The 27,337-nt window shown below is 38.1% G+C and overlaps 1 protein-coding gene across 1 annotated transcript in view; it reads right to left on the reverse strand.

Moving 5' to 3' along the window:
• limch1b (LIM and calponin homology domains 1b) overlaps positions 1-27,337 on the reverse strand; it is a 212,840-nt gene that overhangs the window by 116,513 nt on the left and 68,990 nt on the right. The window lies entirely within an intron of this gene.

Here is a 27,337-nt window from a genome sequence, read left to right on the forward strand (position 1 = left end):
AAAATAATACAATAATAATGCTGATATCTCTTTCCTTAGTCTAAAAGGATTGACACCGTACACCTTACAGTTACAGACCGCTCGCCAGGGAGGCTGCGAAGGCGACAGTTGTTCAACACATTTCTCTATTAAATCTCAGCGTTGGATGAAATGCCTAAAACTTGGATTGCGTTTCCAAATGTAGGGAGGTTAGGAAGAACAAAGGAGGGGTTGATTAAAATCAAATTCATAAGGATGATTCGTCTTCTTTGACAAGATTGCGTATTTCATTCACTTAGAATTGTTTGATGGTTCTTACATGTCCCTACAAATGTTAAAAGTGAAGAGGAAAGGAAAGGAGAGAGGGGACAGAGACAGTAAGTCTCAGTAGCGGTTATCTCAACTACGAGGAGAGCGTTGTTTTATCTGCTGCACAACGAATCAACAAAATGAACTTAAAGTAAAAGAGAGTTGTTTTTCTAATTTATTGTTATGCCTAGCAATAAGGCATATTGAGGCATAACCTTGTCTACTTTTAGGGCTCAGGTGTGTCGTTCCCAAGCTAGGATATATAGAGGAAAGAAATGGTAAGTAATAAATAATAAAAATAAGCAAAATTTTGGACACGATTTTGGACTTGCATCCTCGGTGGTTCGGACTTTGTGCATTTGACTCAGGAGTGTGATGTCCGCGACAACGTAAATCCGGTAATTCTGCAAACAGCAGCGTACTTGATAAGATTAGTCAGCTCGCCTTGGCTACAGCAATTTTCCTCACTGTATATTTACAATAAAAACTAAATACGATATCAAATCCCACTGCCTCCTTTCGTTTTCATTTAAACATAATAATAACTGCAGGAATGTACTTAGTTCAGGGAAATGTGTATACAGCCATAACAATGAAATGGAATATTATATCAATTTGCCTTTTTTATTTTCATTTTAACATATAGATAAATTGAATACAGAACAAAGATTACCTGTTAGATTTACCCAAAACGAATTATATTTTATGTTTAACCACGAAAGAGACATCAGAGCCTGCGGCACATATCAGAAGGTATAGCTGAGGTGAGGCTGCTCTCGGCGGACACATGATCACTGAGCTCCCGCTTATCACGTGGAGCTGACACAAAGTTCCAGAACTTTGAAAAAGTACTACCTTGCCAGCAGGGACTTTCTGAGGGGCATTTTTTTACCCGGAACTTTATTTAGTTCCTGCAGTGGAAACACAATGAGTCCCAAGCCAAAGTCCCTAGTTCCTGGGTAAAGTTCCTGTGGTGGAAACGTGGCTATAAACTTCCAAAGTTCAAGGCTTATTCGTACCTAAAATAATTAGGCCCAAAGAGAATACTAGAAGTAATGATCAGTATTTCCCTTTCTAGTAAAAATGTAAATAAGTGGTATTAGTGAGAAAAGGGAGAAATAAGAATGAGAAAGACCAACAAGTGTATTAGTTGAGATGTTTAAAGAGTTAAATCACTTCAGTGTTGACCAAACAGACACTCTTCAACCACTGGATGTTAATGCTAATGGCTATCCTTTGAGGCTACTTTAATTTAAGTTTATTTAGTTCCTGCAATGGAAACACACTGAGTACCAGGCCAAAGTCCCTAGTTCCTGGGCAAAGTTCCTGTGGTGGAAACGCGGCTATAAACTTCCAAAGTTCAAGGCTTATTCGTACCTAAAATAATTAGGCCCAAAGAGAATACTAGAAGTAATGATCATATGAAATGATCTGAGGGGAAATCTGAATGATTCAAAATTTTATGATGTTTCAAGTCAATTTGAATTTTACACAATTAATAATTGTGTGTCAGTATTTCCCTTTCTAGTAAAAATGAAAATAAGTGGTATTAGTGAGAAAAGGGAGAAATAAGAATGAGAAAGACCAACAAGTGTATTAGTTGAGATGTTTAAAGAGTTAAATCACTTCAGCGTTGACCAAACAGACACTCTTCAACCACTGGATGTTAATGCTAATGGCTATCCTTTGAGGCTAGTGGCTTTAGCAAAGACTTCAATGTACAACTGTTTCGTTAGCTTAGCAACACCGTGGAGTTTGTTTACACTAGCATCGATGCGCTGCGCGTGCTCAGTTCAAAGTTGCTCTGGCAGTAGGTTAAGACTTCCGTGTAACGGTCGTAACTGTGGCAACCAAAACAAACTCTAGTGGACTAGCACATGAATCGTTTGCAAGTACAGTTAAGCATGTTACATGAAATGTCGGCGCATTTCAACACTGTACAAATAACAACACTGTTTTTAGTTGGTTTTGCAATGTGGCACTTACTCTCAGTTCATTTGGAGTTAAATTTTACTTAAAATAGCACCTTCGTGCTGCAGTTAAAAGAAAATTGTGATAGCGATCTCAGTGGATTTGAATCTCCGTGCCAGTTTCTCTGGACACAGACACAAACACAACAGGTTTTCTTCGCTTAAAATTTTACAAACTTAAAATTTACTTGATGAAGCTTTTAAAATACAACCTTCAAATTACTCTCGGACACACGCAGTGTTACGTGAGATTGCATTTGTGTACAGACAAACATTATTCTCTAATGTTTAACCCAGGGAGTAGAATATCATTTGAATTGGCAGTGGAACATGCACCGGCAATCAAGCTATGAATAATGAGGCTTTGATAAATAGATTGAGGAACACTTTCAAAATTATTCTTTATTCACCGATTTATTTCCCTTTGAATTACAGCAGTTTAACTCCGTTTAGCAAACGGTGACTGAGATAGTATAGCTTTTGAGAGGCACTGGAACACGCAGTGAAATCAATTCAGCTATAAACAAGGCATTACAAAAATGAGGAACATGCTCAATTTCTACCTTATTGTACAATCTCAGATGTTAACTTTAAGTTCACTTACTGCCAATTATCAATGAAGAGGTGGATTTGAGTTACAGCCTCCTCTGCATTCATTAATTTAAGCAGTTGCGCGCTACTTACGTCACGGGTCTCTCACACACACACACACACACACACCTCTCGACTCAGCTTCTCATCTTTTATCCGCAGCAAAAGAAAAGATTAAACAGCTTGGTTTATGCTCACAATTTAGATTAAACTGGCCGCACAAAACACAAGATACTTCTCTTTTGAATATGAATAAGGCTTTATTAGATAAATCTAAGACATATAACCTAATATAACACATAAGCACACACACTCACACAAGTTTCAGGAAGATAGAAAGTTAGGGAAGAATGAGTTCAAGAAAATGAAAATGTAGAATCCCAAGATTACAGCAATACGTGAAATTGCATGGAAATGAACAGCCATCAATCACTTAATTAACCCTCGCATTGAGTTTCTCAATGAGGTTAAAATTATATTAGATACACCAGTACAGATGAGAGTCTGGAGGTACTTGGGTTTCCTGTGTAACGGGGCTTCCCTTGAAAAGGGGTTTCCTGAGGTTGCTGATTGGTTGGAAGTTCAGTATTCATTGAATTGACGTCTTAGGAAGCCGTGGTTGGGTGTTGGCTGAAGAAGCGAAGTTGTGGGCTGGTTGAAGTTGAACGGGCACTCGAGGTCAGACTCAGAGACATGAAGTTGCAAAACTTAACTCAGAACACGAAACTCTCAACGGAAAAGAAAAGAAACAGAAGTAAAAGAACAGAAGTTGTTTGAAGCACTTTGACAAGACTAGGTGGCATTTCTTCTCATCGTGGCTAAGTAGCAGCATGCGTGCAGGCTGAAGCATCCTGGAACCGCGCTCATAGAACACTAAAAGTCATGACTAAAGGCAGCAGCTGAAAACCAAACGCTAAAAGCAAAATTTGATGGTGTCTTGAGTATTTAAACTGGCCTTTTGGCCACACCTCAAAAGTTGTCTTGACCAATTAGATATTGTCTTTGCTCGGGATATCATAAATCATGTTATCTTATCAAGCATGTGGTCTGAATTTTCCCACTCTTGCAGGGTATAATTTTGGACATGATTCCTATAACAAGAATATGATACATTTGACAAATAACTGATGGTCAGGAATGTTTCAAGCAAACATATTCAAACACATACATACTAAACATGAATATGAATCCTTAAGCTATCCAATAGTTATTAAAAGACATACACAATAAGTGATTATAAACATGGTTGTCAAATGTGTGGGTTACATATAAATGAATATAGAGTGAAGCAATGGACTGATATTCATTTATAAGCCTTTTTGAGTTCATTTTGGTGCATCTACATCTATAAAAGACACTTCCTGTGCCATTCTCTGACAAAGATGTTCTGTGGAGACCAGAGAGTCAATCCAAGGATGTTGTTTACTCTCATGGGTTTACATGTGATAGTCGGCTGTGCATCTCTTTGACCATCAATCTTGATTACTTGCCCCAAATTTGACAGTCTCTTCTCAGAATTGAAATTGTCAATAATTGTTCTAATGGTTTTAATGTTGAAAGCTGTTCTGTGAAAGAGTTGGTTGGTTGGTTGGTTATCTTGCATCTGACTTGTGGCACTAGGAATTGATTTACATCCTGTTGCCTTTCTGAGGAATTTGGCTACTCATGTTTCAACCATAGTCCTGATCGAATCTTTAATTTGTCTGGTTCGGGTCTGATATGCTACAAGTATGACCCTAACCATTAGGCCACGACTTTTCACTTTGTCTGTTTTTTTTATTTACGATTTGACAATATTATAAGTGGTAATATGAATAATGATACTCTCATTGAATCTAAATCTATGAAAGTCGAAGTAAGGGAAGTTACCATAGTGCTCCTTAGAATTAAAACACATATAAAGCCACCGGTCCATGTGGCCTTAAGGGCATTGTATTAAAATAGTGTGCAGAACAACCTGGGCATGTTTGTACTAGGTATTTTCAGGTAATTTTCGATTACAGTTTTGTACCAGTAGCGTGGAAAAACACCGCTGTTATTCCAGTACCTAAAACTTCTCAGGCCAGAGCTCTTAAAGAGCATACTCGCACCCTAAATAGAGCAGCACGGAAAATGGAGTGCAGCTGGGGGAAAACAAAACTAGAGGTATTTCGTATTGCTTGGCGGTAAAGTAACCTATCCTACAGAAAAGCATTAAAAACTGCTAGATCCGATTACTTTTCTTCTCTTTTAGAAGAAAACAAACATAACCCCAGGTATTTATTCAATACAGTGGCTAAATTAACGAAAAATAAAGCATCCACAAGTGTTGACATTTCCCAACATCACAGCAGTAATGACTATGAACTACTTTACTTCTAAACTCGATACTATTAGAGATAAATTCTAACCATTCAGCCATCAGCTACAGTATCACATCAGACAGTGCCCTATAGATCCCCTGAGGAACAGTTCCACTCATTCTCTACTATAGGAGAGGAAGAATTGTATAAACTTGTTAAATCATCTAAACCAACAACATGTATGTTAGACCCTAATCCATCTAAGCTCCTAAAAGAGGTGCTTCCCGAAGTCATAGATCCTCTTCTGACTATTATTAATTCCTCATTGTGATTAGGATATGTCCCCAAAACTTTCAAACTGGCTGTTATTAAGCCTCTCATCAAAAAAACACAACTTGACCCCAAATAACTAGTTAATTATAGACCGATCTCGAATCTCCCTTTTCTGTCCAAGATACTAGAAAAGGTAGTATCCTCACAATTATATTCCTTCTTAGAGAAAAATGGTATCTGTAAGGATTTCCAGTCATGATTTTGACCGTGTCATAGTACTGAGACCGCTCTCCTTAGAGTTACAAATGACCTGCTCTTATCATCTGATCATGGTTGTATCTCTCTATTAGTGCTATTGGACCTTAATCCTACATTTCACACTATTGACCACAACATTCTTTTACATAGATTAGAACACGTTGTTGGCATTAATGGAAGTGCATTAGCATGGTTTAAATCATACTTATATGACTGCCATCAATTTGTAGCAGTGAATGAAGAGGTATCATACCAATCACAAGTGCAGTTAATCATATTCCTGATTAATTATTAAAATTCCCTATATATCATTTGAGTTAATTATAATGTACAACCCAGTGTGGCTACATATTATTTGGTGGAGGATGCGGGCATTTCAAACTTCGTTTTGTGAGCAATCCAGTTCAATCTGTGTATATGGTTATTAATAATTTCTGCACGCGCGCTATGAAATTATGTACTTGTGAGATAAGTCGCAAGATGCGAACTCACTCCTAACTGACTGAGGCAAAAAGCTGATAAGTCAGCACGTTAGGTTATTATAGACCGATCTCGAATCTCCCTTTTCTGTCCAAGATACTAGAAAAGGTAGTATCCTCACAATTATATTCCTTCTTAGAGAAAAATGGTATCTGTAAGGATTTCCAGTCATGATTTTGGCCGTGTCATAGTACTGAGACCGCTCTCCTTAGAGTTACAAATGACCTGCTCTTATCATCTGATCATGGTTGTATCTCTCTATTAGTGCTATTGGACCTTAATCCTACATTTCACACTATTGACCACAACATTCTTTTACATAGATTAGAACACGTTGTTGGCATTAATGGAAGTGCATTAGCATGGTTTAAATCATACTTATATGACTGCCATCAATTTGTAGCAGTGAATGAAGAGGTATCATACCAATCACAAGTGCAGTATGGAGTACCTCAAGGCTCAGTAATTTTTCTCTTTACATTTTCGCTACTCTTGACGCTTTACATGTTACCCTTGGGAGATATCATTAGGAAACATAGTGTTAGCTTTCACTGTTATGCTGATGATACTCAGCTCTATATTTCTTTGCAGCCTGGTGAGAAACACCAATTTGAAAAACGAATGGAATGCATAGTCGATATAAAAATCTGGATGACGAGTAATTTCTTAATGCTAAATTCTGAAAAAACAACAGAGGTGTTAATTGTAACACTAATGAGCTGATGGTATTTCAGCCATCTGTTCCATATTAATGAATCCTGACTTTCTAACACATTCTGCACTCAAAGACCAGAACGTGAGTAAACAAGGACCTTCGTTTTTACAACATCTTCCAACATAATTCACCATTTGGGGCCCGCGATGTTGGCAACATCCTTGCATGGGTGACAGTTATTACACCTATTGAGACTGTCCAGGGATACCCGCGCGAGTATAAAGGTAAATCAGTAGCAAAACTCGAGAGGTTGAAGATCTGAATGTGAGAACTTGTCATATTAATATTTGTATTTGTAAGTTAAAATTTACACTCACAGCTCTGATGTGAAGAGTTGAATCTTTCAATTTGCACACACAGACAATGATCAAAACACCCGTGTTTTGAATTGGAAGTTGTAGATTAATAGTCACAAATGTGTAGAATGACATTCACACAAAGAAAATGACATATACACACGTTTACGACATATTTACTTTTGCACTTTACTTCAGTTTCGCTGCACAACGTCAAGTCGGCACTTACAACCTCTCAGATCTGGAAGTACAAGTTCAAATCCTAGCGCTCTGACTTTTGCTACTCTTTTTGCGGTATTCTGTTGCAAAACTCACTTGTGCACTTGTATATGCAGATGTGAGAGAGCAGAGCTGGGGGTGGGGCTTTGGTGCGAATGAGAACATTTTATTGGTCGATGCCCGACCAATGAACAACGCCAATTGTTTTCACTGAATATCCTTAGCTTTGACAGGATTTTAAGACACTGCATTCATTTTGCCATTCAGGTATTATCTGGTAGACAAATAATGCAACATATTTTATATGTATATCCCTCTGCATATCACTCTACCAGAGTTGCAATATAATGCTGTTTTTATTATTTTTATGTTTTGTAAAAATAATTTTAACATCTTCATTGGGTTAAATTCCTAATTTGCTTGTCAGTAATGAACCTTTTTAAATGCAACATTATTATTATTTTTTTTTTTATAAAATCGAGTGTCTAAATGTACATTAAACAGCAAAACCTAAAAAATAAGCACTTATGACCAGAAATACTGTTTTGAGCAACTAGTAGAGCTAAATACATGTATTTATTAAACATCAACAAGGCCATCTAGTGTTTAAGCAATGGAATTGCATATGAATATTATCTTTCTGGCCACCAAATGCCTCTAATTTAAAGCGTGCCTCTTTGCACTGGAATTTAAACCTAAATACTACAGTTATTGTAGTTTAAATAATAACCATATTAGAAAATGTTATATTTCAAATGGTCATTCATGAATCATAATTATTGCGCATATTATTTAGTACCATGATCTCTTCAAATTAACTAAACATGACTGAGTTAACATTCAGTACAGTTATTTTATTGGTTAAAAGTTACACTCAATTGTTTAGTCACATTTAACTGCCAAGGAGGAGTATGAGAACATAATGCTGTTCCATTTTCCAGTATAAATTGCTATTATAACGCATAGTCATCAGTCAATGCAGTTATCCATGCATAATCAATGCACTTTTTGTGTTACAAATTACTAGAAATCGCTGCAAATATAATAAAACTGCTGTCTGTCCCAATTAATACATTTCAAGCATATTGACAAAACGTTTTGTTTAGTACTATTGATAGCTCCATGAACCACGTGACCGCGTGGCGGTGAGATCAAAGCATGCTTTGGTACAGCGAGTTTACTCTGCAATATGCAGTGGGATATACATAAAATATGTTGCATTATTTGTCTACTAGATAATACCTGAATGGCAAAATGAATGCAATGTCTTAAGATCCTGTCAAAGCTAAGGATATTCAGTGAAAACAATTGGCGTTGTTCATTGATCGGGCATCGACCAATAAAATGTTCTCATTCGCACCAAAGCCCCGCCCCCAGCTCTGCTCTCTCACATCTGCATATACAAGTGCACAAGTGAGTTTTGCAACAGAATACCGCAAAAAGAGTAGCAAAAGTCAGAGCGCTAGGATTTGAACTTGCACTTCCAGATCTGAGAGGTTGTAAGTGCCGACTTGACGTTGTGCAGCGAAACTGAAGTAAAGTGCAAAAGTAAATATGTCGTAAACATGTGTATATGTCATTTTCTTTGTGTGAATGTAATTCTACACATTTGTAACTATTAATCTACAACTTCCAATTCAAAACACGGGTGTTTTGATCATTGTCTGTGTGTGCAAATTGAAAGATTCACCTCTTCACATCAGAGCTGTGAGTGTAAATTTTAACTTACAAATACAAATATTAATATGACAAGTTCTCACATTCAGATCTTCAACCTCTCAAGTTTAGCTACTGATTTACCTCCATACGCGAGCCTCAAAGAAGAAACAAAAAACCCACATTCCTAAACACACACACAAACTTTTCTTTACGCTTTTTATGTAAGTCCTTAATAATATGTATTTTGAATAGGTTTGTGAGTTGCATAGAATGGTTAATCATGTTATGCGAGGATTATAAGTTGCTGACTTGTAAATTGGAAATGTTTCTCCTAATTTTAATGTTCTCAAATAGAATCATGAGTTGTAACCCTACCCCCTGACCAGGTCGTAAAACTTTATGATCTAACAAACAGGACAGGAAAGCTAACTCTTAGAAAAGAGAATAGTACCCTTTTATTTTCTCAATGTATTCTAAATGTATTGAGTATTGCCTTTTTGTGCAGTAGATGTTTCCCCATATAAATTGGAATATCTGCAGTTTTATCATGTTAATCAAACTTTAAATTTGTGTAATTCTGCATATGAATATAACGTAGTGATTCTATCAGTTATATATGTTATTTTTGGTATCTATTTAATTGTCATGCTTTGACGGACTCACTTATATAAAGGAAATTAATGAAAAATGTATTAATCTGGAATTATGAACTTGCTAGAATATCACTGCTGAAATCTGATAAGCCATAACTTATTAGAGTGGGTGGTTCCCCAGAGACAAAGGAACGTTTTTCCCGCTTCAGATCGCGGACGTTCATTGGTTGTTCACGCAAAGAGAGGCGTGAACCAGGCAAGCCATAAGAACTGACCCAGGAAGTTCCTCCCGCTCTCGTCTTCTGCTTGTCTTCTTGCTCTTCTTCGCGCTCTTGGTCCACTCTTCTATCGCCGTTGATCTCAGTACGGCGGCTGAGAGAACAGCCGTTCTCATGGCTCCTTCGGGAGCTTTCACCTCCGTAGCTTTCATCTCCGTTGTTTTCATTTTTTTTACTTACTAAGTTCCTCTCTACACGAGGAAGACGAATCATTATCTTTGTTGGACCTTTCAAATATTGCACGATTCCGCAGCAGCCCCGGAAGACACGAAAGAACACGCTACAAAGGACCACGCTCACACGCACACTGGTCTGGCGAGTCACAAAGTGAAATTTAATGTAACTGTCATATGAGATATATATATATTAATCATATTCCTGATTAATTATTAAAATTCCCTATATATCATTTGAGTTAATTATAATGTACAACCCAGTGTGGCTACATATTATTTGGTGGAGGATGCGGGCATTTCAAACTTCGTTTTGTGAGCAATCCAGTTCAATCTGTGTATATGGTTATTAATAATTTCTGCACGCGCGCTATGAAATTATGTACTTGTGAGATAAGTCGCAAGATGCGAACTCACTCCTAACTGACTGAGGCAAAAAGCTGATAAGTCAGCACGTTAGGTATTTATAGAAACGTAACAGTATAGTCACTGTTATTTTTAATGAAAGTAAACTGCAGTATAATGTTAAAAAGTCTCCTGTTAAGAAAGACCAAGATCTCTCTGCAGTGAGAACATTTTAATATTAATAAACCGCCAATTAAAAAGACGAAGAAATCTCTCTTTTTTCCTAGTGGAGAAGACGTAAACCTGGACAGGGCGATGCTCCCCTGTTTCAGTTAAAAGGCCATGCTTATTAAATATCGTTATTGAATTCGTGGTGAACCACAGTGATATTCAAAAATAAACGATAAAAACTCCTGGTCTAAAATTGGCTTAGCTACCCGATTGTAAACCTAAAACATTTAAATCATAAGTGCTATTTTGATAAATGTTTTTGGGTGTCAACAGATGGAAAATTCCTGTTGTTCACATTTGTGTTTAGTGCAATGAAAAGAATCCTGCCTTAACGCTCTTGTGCAGTATCTCCAAATCAGCTCTGATGAGCTCTGATGAGTTTAGATCACATTGAAGTAGGCTGTAATTCCGCTTACTAAACACCAGAGGGCGTCATTTGTTTAGAAGTTCAAAATTACGCCCTGCCTTCTGATGTCAGCCTGCATGAGTGCAATTACGCCATCTCGTGGCCGTTTCAGATAATGCGCTCACTGCTAAATCTCTATTCCCTTGTGATTTATTGAATTAGATGTCTAAATTCTCAATAATTATTTTTCATTTACAGCTTTGCGCAAATATTATTTCAGGTTAGATTATTTTCCCTTCCTTTGATTGTTTACATTTACTTTGAGTTTGGTTCAAACATGATTTGAATTAAAATTTAATTGTTTAATAGTGTAAATCTAGATGTTTCAGGTCAACCACTGATTGACCCACTTAGAAGGAAGTAAGCCATCTAGTGGCAGTCTCCAGTTAAATCGACTCACAGCTCTCAGCTTTCTTTGCTCTCTTTTCAATTCTGTTTTGAATTGCATATTTCCACTTTTACCCCTTTTTGATTAACTTCATAATTATTAATGATACCTTACTGTTATCTTTGGTTATTAGAAGATATTATTCTAATTTTCCTTTAGATTTTTCTTACATGCTTATTTTAAATTTCAATTTAACCCTTGTGGATTGTTCAAATTCACTACCCTTTCGAGTTGTTCGGGATGAAAACATCCACTCAATTAAACTGCTGTAAAAATGTATCAGATTCATATTTTTTTTCTCAATTTTTTTTGGCATAAATCTGTTAATCAACCTCAGTCCTGATCAAAACTACCAAATGTTTTTAAAAAATCCAAGATTTTAACTCTTTAATTGCCAAGTTCATAAATGATGTCACTGATTTGGGGAAAAAAACACACAAAATGACTTATTTTCAATACAAAAGTAATTGTGGACTGGATTTTTTTTTTTACTTTTTATAACAGTCTTGGGCATGTCAAAGTTTAGTAGCAACATTGGCTTTGATGCATTTTTAGTTTTTGTGCAACATTAGATTTAATTTTTTTCTCCCTAATTAGTTGTTGGTGGCTGTTTTTGCCCCATTGACTTCCATTATAACGACATTTTTTGATTGCAAAGCCATGACACCATGTAATCAATGAGAAAAAATGAGATTCTTGATTGTTGGTGGTTTTCCCTGTTGGGAAGAGGTAACATTTGTTATTTTTACAGTTGATCACTAGGTGGGACCATTAACCATTTAGATAGGCCTGTGCAAAAAAAGCTTAGTTTCTGACTTGTATATGAAGCTATATGGAGTATAACAGCATATTATATTGAGTGTGTATGTGTGTGAGAAAGAGAGAGAGAGTGTGTGTGAGAGAGACCTTTGCGCACTTACCTTAATGTATTTCAGAAAATCACAATGTACACCTCAGCTCTTAGAACTACATGGAGTAAACAAAAGTGTATTTATGCACCTGCTGCCTTTTAATGGTGGTGATTATTCGTTTGTTAAGTGATGACGTAAGAAGCGCTGTTTCCGGGTCCAGGCCTCAACTCGCTTCACTTGAGAATATGACCTCAGCAGCCGTTTATGAGCACTGTTTATTCATATTGATAATTTAAGTTAAATGCTTTCAAACTTACGATATATACTACAGTCTCCGTGCTCACAGCGTCCCAAACACAAATAATTTTTAGATATTTTTTTTTATATTTATATTTTCATTGTCTGGCTATCTGGTACTTCGGTATGGAGTTAAAGGTTAATATTATATCTTTTTCGCTAGTATTCTATCACATTGTGAGTTTATATTAGCACCTTTTGTTGTTTTCTCGTGGTAACTGATAGAGCGTTTGGACACGGAAGCGCTGCTACGTGACGTCAGACTTAATAAGCAAATAGACTAAACAAAAGCAAAGTACGTGGATTTAAACACTTGCATGCCATCGTGCTGGATATTTAATGGTGAGAAGAGCAGCAAGCAACACGAGAAAGGGCTTGACTTGTACCAAAGTTTTAGAAATGATTATGTAGCGTGACCCCTCCAGCGAGCTGCAGCTTATTTGAAGTTGGTATTGCATTTTGGTTCATAATACATTATGTTCATAAATTTGATGCGAAGTAGATTTTTTTACAGGATTTTAAGGTTTTAAACTGGCTTTACCATCAAGAAAAGAGGAGCATTTCACTTATAGGCCATCTGTACTTTTCACCATCAAAAGGAAGCAGTTGCATAAACACACTTCTTTTTTTATTGTTTACTCCATGTAGTTCTGAGAGCATGAGGTGCATATTTTGATTTTTTCAAATACTGTACATCAAGGTAAGTGCACAAAGGTCTCTCTCCCACCCTCTCTTTCTCTCTCTCTCTCTATCACACACACACACACACACACACACACACACACACACACACACACTATAATTTGCTATTATACTCCATATAACTCCATACAAGCCAGAAACTATGCCTTTTTTGCACAGGCCTATCTAAAGGGTTAATGGTCCCACCTAGTGATCAACTGTAAAAAATAACAAATGTTACCTCTTCCCAACAGGAAAAACCACCAACAATCAAGAATCTCACATACACACAAACACTATAATTTGCTGTTATACTCCATATAACTCCATATACAAGCCAGAAACCAAGCCTTTTTTTTGCACAGGCCTATTTAAAGGGTTAATGGTCCCACCTAGTGATCAACTGTAAAAATACATTTTTTTACCTCTTCCCAAAAGTGAAAACCACAAACAATCAAGAATGCATGATTATATGGTGTCATGGCTTTGCAATCAAAAAATGTCGTTATAATGGAAGTCAATAGGGCAAAAACAGCCACCAACAGCACTGTAAAACCCGACAAGTTAACTTAACTCAAACCGTTTGAGTAAACAGATTGCCTTGATTTAAACCATGTAAGTTTTAAAACTTTGCATTCAAGTAATTAAGTGATTAACTAAGTGCTGATTGAGCATTAGTGATGAACAGCTGCTGTTAACAAACTGAATTACTGAAGAAAAGAGAAACACAAGAACTACTACAACTGACGTCAGACACAGCCTTAGATGAAATCAACTGAAATAAAATACATGAAATCTCTCAAGATCTGATTAAACAACCCCACAAACAGCATCACCAGCTCCACTTATTCATAACCAGACTGACTTTATTTCTGTCAGACGTCTACAGAAGATCTTATTGAGAATGAACAGCTGAAGGTGAAGGTTGAAGGTTTAGATGTTGATTTATTGTTTCATTTGAAGTAACCATGTTAGAGATCAGCGTTTGCTTTAGTTGGGCTCTTGACCCTTGATTTCTGTCTTAGTCTTTTCTTTGGCTGTTATAACCGTGTGTTTCTAAAACACATTTGTTGTAATCCAAAAGCCCAGAAGAAATATCATCAGGTGTTAACCTGTACCTTGGTGTAGGTTGTTATACTTTATATTGGTGATGATAATCATCAATTATTGAACTGTACTGAGTCTAATCTCTGATGAAATAAGTGTTGTAAAATTTGATTGATTATATAGTAAAAGTGATTCTAAATGGAAGTGGTTCTGTGATAATCAGTTAATCTGAATGACTTTTCAAACTGTGTGGTCTTCTATGGTGTCAAACAGTCACACAAAGACATCAATAATCAGAATATGAACCTCAACAATGGTGACCATAAAAAAAAATGCTGCAGAGCATGCTGGGAGCCATGGATGAGCTTCCGTGAACAACCTACATCTAGGTACAGGTTAACACCTGATGGCATTTCTTCTGGGCTTCTGAATTACAACAAATGTGTTTTAGAAACACATGGATATAACAGCCAGAGAAAAGATTAAGACAGAAGTCAAGGGTCAAGGGCCCAAGCAAACACTGATCTCTAACATGGTTACTTCAAATAAAACAATAAATCAACATCTAAACCTTAGTTCATTCTCAATAAGATCTTCTGTAGACGTCTGACAGAAATAAAGTCAGTCTGGTTATTAATAAGTGGAGCTGGTAGTGCTGTTTGTGGGGTTGTTTAATCAGATCTTGAGAGATTTCATGTATTTTATTTCAGTTGATTTCATCTAAGGCTGTGTCTGAAGTCAGTTGTAGTAGTTCTTGTGTTTCTCTTTTCTTCAGTGATTCTGTTTGTTAACAGCAGCTGTTCATCACTAATTCACAATCAGCACTTAGTTAATCACTTAATTACTTAATTGCAATGTACATCTTTCAGAGTACTCATAACTGTTAGTTTTTTCAACTTAAATGGTTTAAGGCAATCGGTTGCCTCAAATGGTTTGAGTTAACATAACTTGTCAGGTTTGAGTGAGGCTGAGTCTGAAGTCAGCTGTAGTTCCTTTCTCTCTTTTCTTCATTGATTCTGTTTGTTAACAGCAGGTGTTCATCACTAAAGCTCAATTATCACTCAATTAATCACTTAATCACTTAATTGCAATGTATATCTTCTTTCAGTTGCAATGTATATCTTCTTTCGGTTGCCTCAAACGGTTTGAGTTAACATAACTTAAGGATATCTGTTTACTCAAACCGTTTGAGTTAAGTTTAATTGTCGGGTTTTAAAGTCAAGGAAATCGGTTTACTCAAACGATTTGAGTTAAGTTAACTTGTCGGGTTTTACAGTGAGCTAATTAGGGAGAAAAAATTAAAATCTAATGCTGCACAAAAACTAACAATGCATCAAAGCCAATCTTGTTACTAATCTTTATTATGCCCAAGACTGTGATAAAAGGTAAAAAAAAATCCAGTCCACAATCACTTTTAATATTGAAAATATGTAATTTTGTGTGTTTTTTTTCCCAAATCAAGTGACATCATTTATGAACTTGTAATTAAAAAGTTAAAATCTTGGTATTTTTAAAAAAAAATTTGTAGTTTTGATCAGGACTCAGGTTGATTAATAGATTTATGCAAAAAAAAAAATGAAAAAAATATTATCTGATACATTTTTACAAGCAGTTTAATTTAGTGGATGTTTTCATCCACGAACATCCCGAAAGGGTAGTGAATTTGCCCACAGTGTACCGTTGAGTTTTTGAAAAATTTCAAAGCATTTTCCCAAAATATGGGTCAAAATAAGATTTGTCACCAAAAATCATTCCATTAGCTCAAACACAGAGAAAGTTGTGGCCAAAATAAGACTCAACTTTACCCCCTAGTGGACGAAAACGTCCCCAACAACGCACAAGGGTTAAACCAGTTTTGAATTTTGAATTTGAATTAAGTTTTCTGCTCACCAGGTTAAGCACAGAGAGGGAGTACGCCTCCTTGTGGTGAAAACCAGCAACTTCTTCTCCCGTGTTTCATTCCTGTCTTTTGTTATTTTGATTTTTCTTCTTTTTCTTCTCTCTTTTGGCTTAGGCTATTTTGATAATAACCATCATTATCATAATTCCCTTTTTGTTTTATCATTATTAGGTAAAGCTGTTACCTCTCATTTCTACATATATATTTAATCAGTTGATGTTAAACAAACCAAACCTTAATTAACTAAGTTTCTTTTGTTCATCCTTTGTGAATTTGATTGTAGACCTCCCTTGGTGATTGGACAGTCATCTCAGGTTTCCAGTGAGCAAGGGGGCCGACCAGCGTTACCGACACTGGCTGTGAGTGAAACTCGGTTCCTCTTATCTCTGTTCGTTGCGGCACGCAGTGGAGACATCAGCAATTTGGCACTCCAACGGTAGTCAATCAGTCCAGCCGACACACACAACGCAATCTCTGGGACCAGTACCTAATCCGAGGCCTAGAACAGGGGCCACTCTCTTTTAAGAGAGGGTTCTAGGGAACAGCCCAACTTTGCAGTGCTGTCTGGCGGTTGACATCTTGGTGTTGCCAGGTTGTGTTAAAAGTCACAAGCTGTTTGAGAGGGCGCAAGGCCAGAGTAACGGAGGGCCGGAGACACTGCGGTTGAGTGTTTGGGGAGCGCCGGAGAGGTTGACCAAGCCACTGGTTTCCACCTGAATGGCTTCAATTCACCCAGGTGAACCAAATGTGATAAAACCCATCCACTTATTATAAGCCACAGAATATTAGATATTCCCCCGGATATATTTTAAGTGTTTGACCCATTGCTTCTTCAAGCCACACCATCTTTCTAGGTTTGCTACTCAGATAGTCCCACTCACCTGTTGACCCCATCTTAAAACATAGCAGTAGGCTTAGGCCTCCTTATTCTCACTTACACATCGTGTTACTATTGTTTTTATCTAATTTCAAGTGTCGTGTTTCACTTTGATCTTTTTCTATCCTCTGTTCTGTTGTGATTTGTTTCTTTCATTTCACATAGAGAAAGTAACCTGTGAGAGCCACCAAAGAAACTAAATAGTAGAGCGACAACCTGCACCCGGTGTCATCACGCGACCCGCTTGGCTACTGCCTGTCAAATCTCCATTTCAGGTCCTTCGTTGACCCAAGTTAATTGGCTACTGAACTGTTTGTCTGACTGTTTGCATCAGTTAGCCCCAAAATTCTCATAAAAGGCACAGCCCGTATGAATATAGCTCGTTAACCGTAGAACGAACTTACATTGGTCTTTATGTGTGTGTGCTGTGCTTCTCTCACCGACAGTGAGTCAGGATGTTCCAGTCATCCAGTCCAGCAGTCCACAGGGGTCACCATTGACGACCCCCTTCCTGCCCAAGGACGCCAGTAACCTGCAGCACCCAGAGCAACTAGACACCGAGCTAGATGAACTGATGGCACACGATCCAACCCAAAGCGACTACTACAAAGAACTCACCAGGATCCTCGGAAGCCTAGTTCACATTCTCGTCGCCCAGGCACGACTCAGCGAACGGAGCAACATAGACCTTTAACAGCAAGCAGCAACGCTTAAGCTTCAAGCGGAGGAGGCCTGGACGGACCAGGCCCGAACCCAGAGTCGCCTTGATCAGCTCCTCCTCGAGACCCAAAATCAGCGCGAGAAAGAGGACGACACATATCCAGAGCTACAGAAAGAAGTAGAAAGACTTCACAATGCCCTGCAAGATCTTCACCTCGACACAGATCAAAGAGAACAGCTGGAGAGAGAAGCCAGAGAAGAACTTAACAAAAAACTCCAGCAAGGTGACGCTCTCCTAAAAAGAGCAGAGACTGAACTGAAAGAAAGAGACTCTAAAACCTGGGCCTGCAAAACACACTTGCAAGCGGCCCGAGCTACAATCAACGAGCTTACTCTGCAGAGAGACGAGCTCCAAGATGAACTTGACACCGTTCACACAGAACTGAAACATTCTGACAGATTACAGAGTGGCTGGATCGGAGAAACGCACACCACAGAGTTTCTCCCGGCTCACCACTCTAACCCTTTCAGCCAAGAACCCAGAGCTGAAAAAGGGGGTGTAAGCCCACGGCTCAAGAAATCACCAGCCAGCTTACAAGAACACCTGTCAACAACGGAGGGGGGAGAACCCTTCCAGAGAACGCATGCCATTAAACCCTGCACGGCTCACCGAGAACATGACAAGCTAGCCAGAAACACCCCTACGTGCAATCCAGATCCTGCAGGAGGACATGACGTTCACGCTTATTTACAAGACTTTGACTTTCACTTGCAAACTGTCACCAACGTGACAGATGTGAACACATTGTACCTGTTAAAATTCACGTCCAGCCGTGATGTGCATATTTTTCTGGATCGTCAACCAGAGACTGTCAAAGCGGACTACCAGCAACTGCTACAAACTTTGATTCTTGAATTCTCTGATCCAGACTCAGACCATGGGCTCCTTATTGCTATGGACCTCAAACAGGGCCGACTTGAAAACCCACAGACTTTCTATAGTCAGCTAAGAAAAGCCTACTTCGGAGCATGCAACGAACCAGGTTATGGAACAGGATGTCGATTTAAAAACTCTGTTCCTCCGAAACCTACATGCCAGTTGGAGTTTTCATCTCAGAGTCCCAGCGTGTCCACGTAACATGACTACACAAGAGTTACGGAACTTAGCCCACAAAGCTTGCACCAAGCAAAATACTATTTATGAAAAGACTGTGAAGAACCCCACAATCTCTGTCTCTGAGCACTGCTTGGAGTTAACCCTAGAGGGCGCCCTACAACACCACAATCACAGACCTTTTTATACAGACTCAATACCGTTCCAAGACAGCAGAGGGCAACACAATCGTGGTGGTGCTCGTCCAAAGCACCAGAGCGAGCGCTCTGAAAGATTCTGGGACCGGCGACCCAAAAAGAGCCGATCCCCACCATAGACATGTATAGAAAGGCTAGATGGCTCAAGGCGGAGTCAGCTGTGTCGTCACTTGGCGGCCATCTTAGGTCAGGAGACTGCGCTGCTGCTCCCTGCTGCTGTGGACGGAAGGTGAGTGACATACGCCAACTAAAATGCATGTAACTTGCTGAATTCTTGACGGATTTACAAACGGTTTGGTTTATTACAAACCTTATTAACGTGGCTATGATTTGTGCTGATGCCGATGTTTAAATTGTAGCTTCACGTTGTGAGAAACGCTTAACATTGCAGCGTAGCTGTGTGTTTCATGGCTGCCCTCTACTCTAAAGTGATACCACAGTCGACATTTTCAATTATTAACAGGTTTCCTGAGACCAACAACGTTTCTTGACAACCTAATCTTTTGTCTAAATGTCATTTTGTGGATGTGGTTGTATTTATTTGCTGGCTAGCAGTGAAGAGGTCATAAGTAAGTCACCAAGCAATTGTAAATTGGTGGGAGAGGCAGGGTTAGTCTTTCGTTTCAACATAGCTTTGAGTTACACATGATTTCCAAGTGGTTTGGTTTCTTAAAAATACATCTTTACATTTGGATTACTTTGTTGGTTTTTTGTTTACAGAACTTCTGATTACGCTTGTGGAAAATGAGAGGAGGAGAGGGAGGGAGCTGTATTGATTATATTGTATTGATGGAAAGAGTTTTGTGTCCAATTGTGTCTTAATGTTTTTTTGTTTTTTTTTGTATATTTTGTATATTTTTTTTGTAAGTTTTTTCTAAATGTGTGCCTTTGGACCTAAGTAAAAAAACAAAAAACAAAGACCCATCTCTTTTCTCTTTATTTTACAGAATGGCAACTTGAGACAGATTTATATTATACATAAATTTACACATGTATTTAATAATGTAAATATTAGTAATAAACTAAATTGCACTATTTCATGTTTCATGTACCTTATAAATATTGACATCATTACTGTGTGTGTGTATGGGTATACCTAGTACTTTACCTGTCTAGTCTACTTAATATACTATTTTCTTAATAAACTCAGTGGCTATAATTTTTCACAAGTATGCAGTTAAATAGCCGCATCCCTGAAGTTTATGACACACCAAGCCGTTTGAAAATCGGTTGAAAATTGAGCAAAATATAGTTATTTCAGCACTACATGCACAATAGACTTTCAGAATCAGAATGAGCTTTATTGCCAGGTATGTTCACACATACGAGGAATTTGTTTTCGTGACAGAGCTCCGCAGTGCAACATAACAGCGACAGAACAAAAAACACAATAAGGAATAAAAAATACAAAAAAATACAAATAGGTGGGTAAGGATTGACAATATACAAATTGACAATGTATGGCAGGTATATTAAAAAGAGCATTTATGTATGTACATGTATATTATGTGGAAAAATTGTAACTGTACGCTAAGTATGTGTGTTTGGATAAATAAGTGTATGTGTATATAAATATAAATATAAGTAGTATAGTGTGTTCCATGTATGTACATGTATATTATGTGCAAAAGATTTACGTGTACGCTAAGTATGTGTGTTGGATAAAAAGTGTAGTGTATATAAATATAAATAGTGTAGATAAATATAAATAGTGTAGTATAAATAGTGTAGTGTGTCCCACAGTTATTATCAGCTGTTCATAAGATGGATTGCCTGAGGGAAGAAACTGTTCCTGTGTCTGGTCGTTCTGGTGCTCAGTGCTCTGTAGCGTCGACCAGATGGCAACAGTTCAAAGAGGGAGTGTGCTGGATGTGAGGGGTCCAGAGTGATTTTAACAGCCCTTTTGCTCACTCTGGATAAGTACAGTTCTTGAATAGATGGGAGGGTTGTACCGATAATTCGCTCAGCAGTTCGGACTACCCTCTGTAGTCTTCTGAGGTCCGATTTAGAAGCTGAGCTGAACCAGACAGTTACTGAAGTGCAGAGGATGGATTCGATGATGGTGGAGTAGAACTGTTTCAGCAGATCCTGTGGCAGGTTAAACTTCCTCAGCTGGCGAAGGAAGTACAACCTCTGCTGGGCCTTTTTCACAATGGAGTCAATGTGAATGGCTGTCGGGGCCTTTAATGTTATAACTGGACAAGTGGTCCTGTCCTAAGATGGCCGCCGTGTGACGTCGTCGGGTCCCATTGGCTCTCAGCGCTGGTAAGCTATCTAGCCTTTCTATACATGTCTATGATCCCCACACTCCAGGACACAAAGCCCCGACAGCCGGCAGTGGAACCACTCTCGACATGACACTGGTAAGCTCAATCCTGAGCCCAGGTCAGAAAAACACAGGGCAGCCACGTCTGAGACAGCAGAGATCCTGAGGGTGCTAAAAGAGCTTCTGTACATGAAAACTCACAAGGAAGACAAGGAAGATGAACCAGACATCTTATGTCTAAGCATAAGAACTGAAACCAACACCCTGTCTAACTGCCATCTGTATGAGCCAAGCACCCAGAACACTGCTCGTCATCCACAGACCACAGAGCTAACTGTCACATCACAAGGTGACAGCATCACCCAAGCTCCACAGCTGACAGCTGCACACCCTGAACGAGACAGCACAGGTCCTCACACCAGGTACCACAAACACAAGGTACCAGAAAATGCTGTTTTGACTACCTGCCTTCGCAACGAGCTACACAAGACCGGTCCTAACCACCCATCGATCGTCACACCTGCCCTGATGCCAACATTCCTGGGCAGCCTCGTCGAAAAAGGGGGTGGGCCGAAAAGCAGTGAGCATGGAAGACCTGATCAACACAGGATAAACCTTACGGTGATCTCATCTCTATGCTAGACTCAGTTTCATGTGCCATCTTCCATGCTGTAAACAGAATGGTTTCAAACTGCAAACAACAAGCCAGTCAAACACCAACACCTGTTCCAGCAATGTGATAACATCACAAAAACACACAATGTGACTGTGTACTGGAAGAAGGTAAAAGGAAACTCGAAGCTACCAGGTCTAGACAAGGACTTAAAAGATCAAACTGACACCCTTGCCAAAACTGGCACACTAAACAACAGGCTGTGGTCACTCCCAACCCACCCACCCACATTCAAGGTTGAAGTGATTACACACAGCATAAGAACTTTACTAGCTAAACTGCCTTACTGCAGAAACTGCAGAAACACTTACGCTGACTCAGTTGTCTACAAAGACCAACATAGCAGACATGCGGGCTTCTGAAACCTCCATAATGACTTTGCTTGTAATGCCACGGAGCAAAAGGGGGAAAATGCCAATATATTTCCATGACGCATCATGTGCTGCACCATGCAGCACCAGAGCAACTGACAAGACACTGAAGCAAGCGTCATGCCAGCAGCAAGATGTGGCAAAACATGGGCCAGCGCGAGCTAAACCCAGTAGCCGCCAACGAAGCAAAGAGACTGCCCTGTCCAACCAAAGACAGCCCTCGCTCGTTTCTTCCTCCCCTTTCTCTCTCTCTCTCCCTGTTATCTGTACCAGGATGCTGCTTTGGTTTGCCATGCTGTGCTGTCAGCCAAAGAGATGGCAGCTGCCACCGAAAGAACCACTGAGACTCCTGATCACCGACGACAGAGCACACTACCCCAGCACCGTAACCCAATACAGCTGTTAGCGATGGCTAACCGTAGCTGCGTTTGATAATTAGCTAGCTATAACTTACCCATTTTTTTATATCATAATTAACCTGCTCTGACTAGTCTGTTGGTCTCCATGTTCTCTTTGCTTCGTGGTTTTTCTGTACGTGAGAAAATTGATGTGTGGCGTGAAAGCGTGTAAACAGAGTCAATTGCGTGTGTCTCACGGTGAATGCTTGAGAGTTGGCAGCTCTGGTTACGTTGGTTGGCGCTAGCTTGGTCAACATCAGCTGTCAGTTAATCTTACGACCGTTTGCTGGACAAACCACTGTTTGATTTGTGGTAATTTACAGTAAGAGATATCACTATAATTGATATGAAGAATGGAATATTGTCATATTAACAGAGGTGGGTAGTAACGAGTTACATTTACTTCGTTACATTTACTTGAGTAATTATTTGGGGTAACTAATACTTTTCGGAGTATATTTAAAGATGGGTACTTTATACTCTTACTTGAGTAAATTTTTGGGGAAAATCTGTACTTTTACTTCGTTACTGTGGGCGACGCTCATCTCGTTACTTTATCTTAATGTAATAAATGTTATAAATGCTTCAGTTTATTCCAAACGCGCCGTCTACTTTTCTCTGGGCAATGAGCGATGCCCATTCGCGGATGATTCATTCTTTTGAGTCAATTCTGTTCAAAGGCTTGATCAAACCAATTGGCAAACGAGTGAATTGGTTCATGAATCAGTTTGAATGAGTGGTTCAGTTCCCTGCCGCACGCGCTGAGCGTCTGAAGCAGTTCACTCAGAGTTGTAACGTTTAAGAACATGAATTGAAAGCAAATCTGCAAAGGCTATTATTTGCTTGCGATGGAGATCCTTATTAGATGAACACCGCGTGTGCTGTCTACTGTTTAACAGGTAATAACTTGGGCTACATTCGATTACAGTACACGATACCTGTGACATTAGTTTGTTGTACGTGTGTGGTTTATAACAGAAGGGAACCAAGTTTAATGCAGCTTCCAAAAGACAAAAATAGCAGATTAAGATTTTATTAATTTTAATACAATAACACCGGTGCAAGTACGTTCAGCAAGTCATATCATCATCAGCTGCTAAATCAGATCTGTGATTGCTTGCTGGCGCTGAGCCAGAGATAGATGTGTTTTTACATCGCTGCGCATTATAACCAATCACACATGATTCTTTTGAGCTTATTAAAGCATTGGCCAATCAGAGGCGTTCAGATGAGTCATCGCTGAAATCCCGGTGCTTCCTTCACTCGCTCCTGTCTGAATACCTCTTTCTGGCGAATTCTCTCGTCAGAAACAACAAAGTGCAGATGTGTGTACGAATCTTTAATTAAGATATTGATTTCACAGTGTTAACAGTTTCAGTGATTTTAATGGGAGTTTCTGAGAGTGATTGAAATCTAGACTGTCAGTGAAAATGATCTTTAATAATGTAAACGTTATTTGCTCTCTTTCTGAACAATGAAAGATTAGTAGCAATATTTATATCACATTAACTTTCAATGTTAAATTCACATTTAATATAAAGTCAGTCGTATTAAAAATATGTGATGGCATGACACCTATATCTGTTACTTAAGTAAACAGACAGGGTTTTATAATAAATTACATAAATTGGAGTAAAGGCTAATGAAATATATACATTTATACACGCACAATTACATTACATACATTTTATCTATATATCTGAATAAAAATAGGCTCAGTATATATGACCCAAAGTAACTAGTAACTAACTACTTGAGTAGATTTTTTATCCGATACTCTTTTACTCTTACTCAAGTAACTATTGAAGACTAGTACTTTTACTTTTACTTGAGTAAATATTTCTAGAAGTACTTTTACTTTTACTTGAGTACAGTTTTTGGGTACTCTACCCACCTCTGCATATTAATGAGTAAATTACAGTGCCCTGTAATGAGTTATTGATATATACAATTGACCTATTTTTCATCTTCAATAAATTTAATGTAACTGTCATATGAGATATATATATATATTTTAATCATATTCCTGATTAATTATTAAAATTCCCTATATATCATTTGAGTTAATTATAATGTACAACCCAGTGCGGCTACATAATTATAGGACCTAAAAACATGAAATAACCTAGAACACTGTCTAAGACTTGATGGCTGCTCTGTCAAATCTTCTTCATCAGTTAGGAACCTAGGTGTGCTATTTGAAAGCAATCTTTCCTTAGAAAGCCACGTTTCTAGCATTTGTAAAACTGCATTTTTCCATCTCAAAAATATATCTAAATTATTGCACATGCTCTCAATGTCAAATGTAGAAATGTTAATCCTGCATTTATGATGACCACAAGGTTAGATTATTGTAATGCTTTATTGGGTGGTTGTTCTGCACGCTTATTAAACAAACTACAGCTAGTCCAAAACGCAGCAGCAAGAGTTCTTACTAGAACCAGGAAGTATGACCATATTAGCACAGTCCTGTCAACACTTCACTGGCTCCCTATCAAACATCATATAGATTTTATTATATTGCTTATTACTTATAAAGCCCTGAATGGTTTAGCACCTCAGCATTTGAATGAGCTCTTGTTAAATTATAATCCTCCACGCTGCGTTCTCAAAACTCAGGCAATTTGATAATACCTAGAATATTAAAATCAACTGTGGGCGTCAGATCCTTTTCCTATTTGGCGCCTAAACTCTGTAATAACCTACCTAACATTGTTCAGGTAGCAGACACACTCTTGCAGTTTAAATCTAGATTAAAGACCCATCTCTTTAACCTGGCTTACACATACAGTAACACACTAATATGCTTCTAATATCCAAATCCGTTAAAGGATTTGCCGGAACCGGGAACACTTCCAATAACACCCGATGTACTTGCTACATCATTAGAAGAATGGCATCTACGCTAAAACACTACACTGAAACTAGGGATGTCCAGATCCGATCACGTGATCGGAAATCGGGCCCGATCGCGTGGTTTCAGACTCGATCGGAATCGGATGTTACCTCCCGATCAGGACTCGGATATATATATATATATATATATATATATATATATATATATATATATATATATATATATATATATATTCTCATTAATTTTTAACACATCTTTTGTTATGCGGTGGCACAGAGTTAGACCCTTTTGACTCCACACAGAAACAGCGACGCGTGCGGCATGACATCACTTTGTTTTCAAGAGCTGGTGTGAATAAATATAGATTCAAACTCAAAGAGACATGATAGTTTGCGCATGACCTGATATTTCATTCGGACTCAAGATACAGCGAGATGAACATCACAGAGCGCTAAACTCTCATGCAGTGTGTGTTTCATTCATACTCGAAGCCGGAGCACGCTCTCGCGCTGATATCAGGATATTCCTAATATGGACAAAAGCGTCCAGCTATGCTGTGGTGCGCACAGGAAAACAGAAACTTATGCAAACACGAAGACGTTAATATACGATCACGACAATAAATTGTTCTTCAAGTCATCTCCAGCAGGTGATAAATAAAGTATGAACAATGCAGTGCTGATTGACATAGTATTTATTACAGTATAGAAACTATTCTGCATTATTATGTGATAAACAGTGTTTGTAGTATATAAACAAATCATTATTATTTGTTATTGTCCAGCATTTATAGATTTCTAAGCCAATTAAAAGCTAGAAATTAGAGAAAAAATAAAGTTGCCTATACTACCAGTCAGAAGTTTTTGAACAGTAAGCTTTTTAAGGTTTTTTTTTTTTTTTTTTTAAGAAGTCCCTTCTATTCACCAAGCCTGCATTTATTTGATCCAAAGTACAGCAAAACAGTAAGATTTTGAAATATTTTTACTAGCCTATTTAAAATAGCTGTTTTATATTTGAATATATTTCAAAATGTAATTTATTGAACATCCTGGATCTGTTTTTTCGCTTTTCTTTATTCTTTTTTATGTATTATAGAAGTATCGGATCGGGACTCGGTATCGGCAGATACTCAAAATCAAATGACTCGGACTGGGACTCGAGGACAAAAAAACCTGATCGGGACATCCCTAACTGAAACACGAAGAGAATTAATGTTTTTATCACTGCCATGTTCCTTATCCAGTAAGGAACACGTGTTATATCACGTTTAATTTTTAACATTTTCTTTTAATGCAACGTCCATAACGTCATGTCAATAACACAAAATTAAAGTGTTTACAAGTAACAAAATTGTGTGACGTGTTCATCACATGATATCTTTATATGAGTTAACACTGCACAGAAACATTGAATATTTTAGCATTAACACTGTATGTGTAACATAAACGTCTCTAAAACGTTATGGACATTACCTGGCCCTGGAACTCAAAGACACATTTAAGAAAATGCTTATAAATTTATAGAACTTTGCTGTTAAGATAAGCTATGTGTACACAATGCATTATCATTCTCTTCTTAATCAGGAAATTGCCTAGTGATAACATTTTACTGAAACATTAAGTCAATCTGTTCACTTTCTTGAAAACAGAAGCCTCTTTAAAAATGCAGCTTGTATTGGCACACACCTTGTATATGATTAATAA

This window comes from Carassius carassius, chromosome 29, assembly GCF_963082965.1.
Source record: "Carassius carassius chromosome 29, fCarCar2.1, whole genome shotgun sequence".
Taxonomy (NCBI): domain Eukaryota; kingdom Metazoa; phylum Chordata; class Actinopteri; order Cypriniformes; family Cyprinidae; genus Carassius; species Carassius carassius.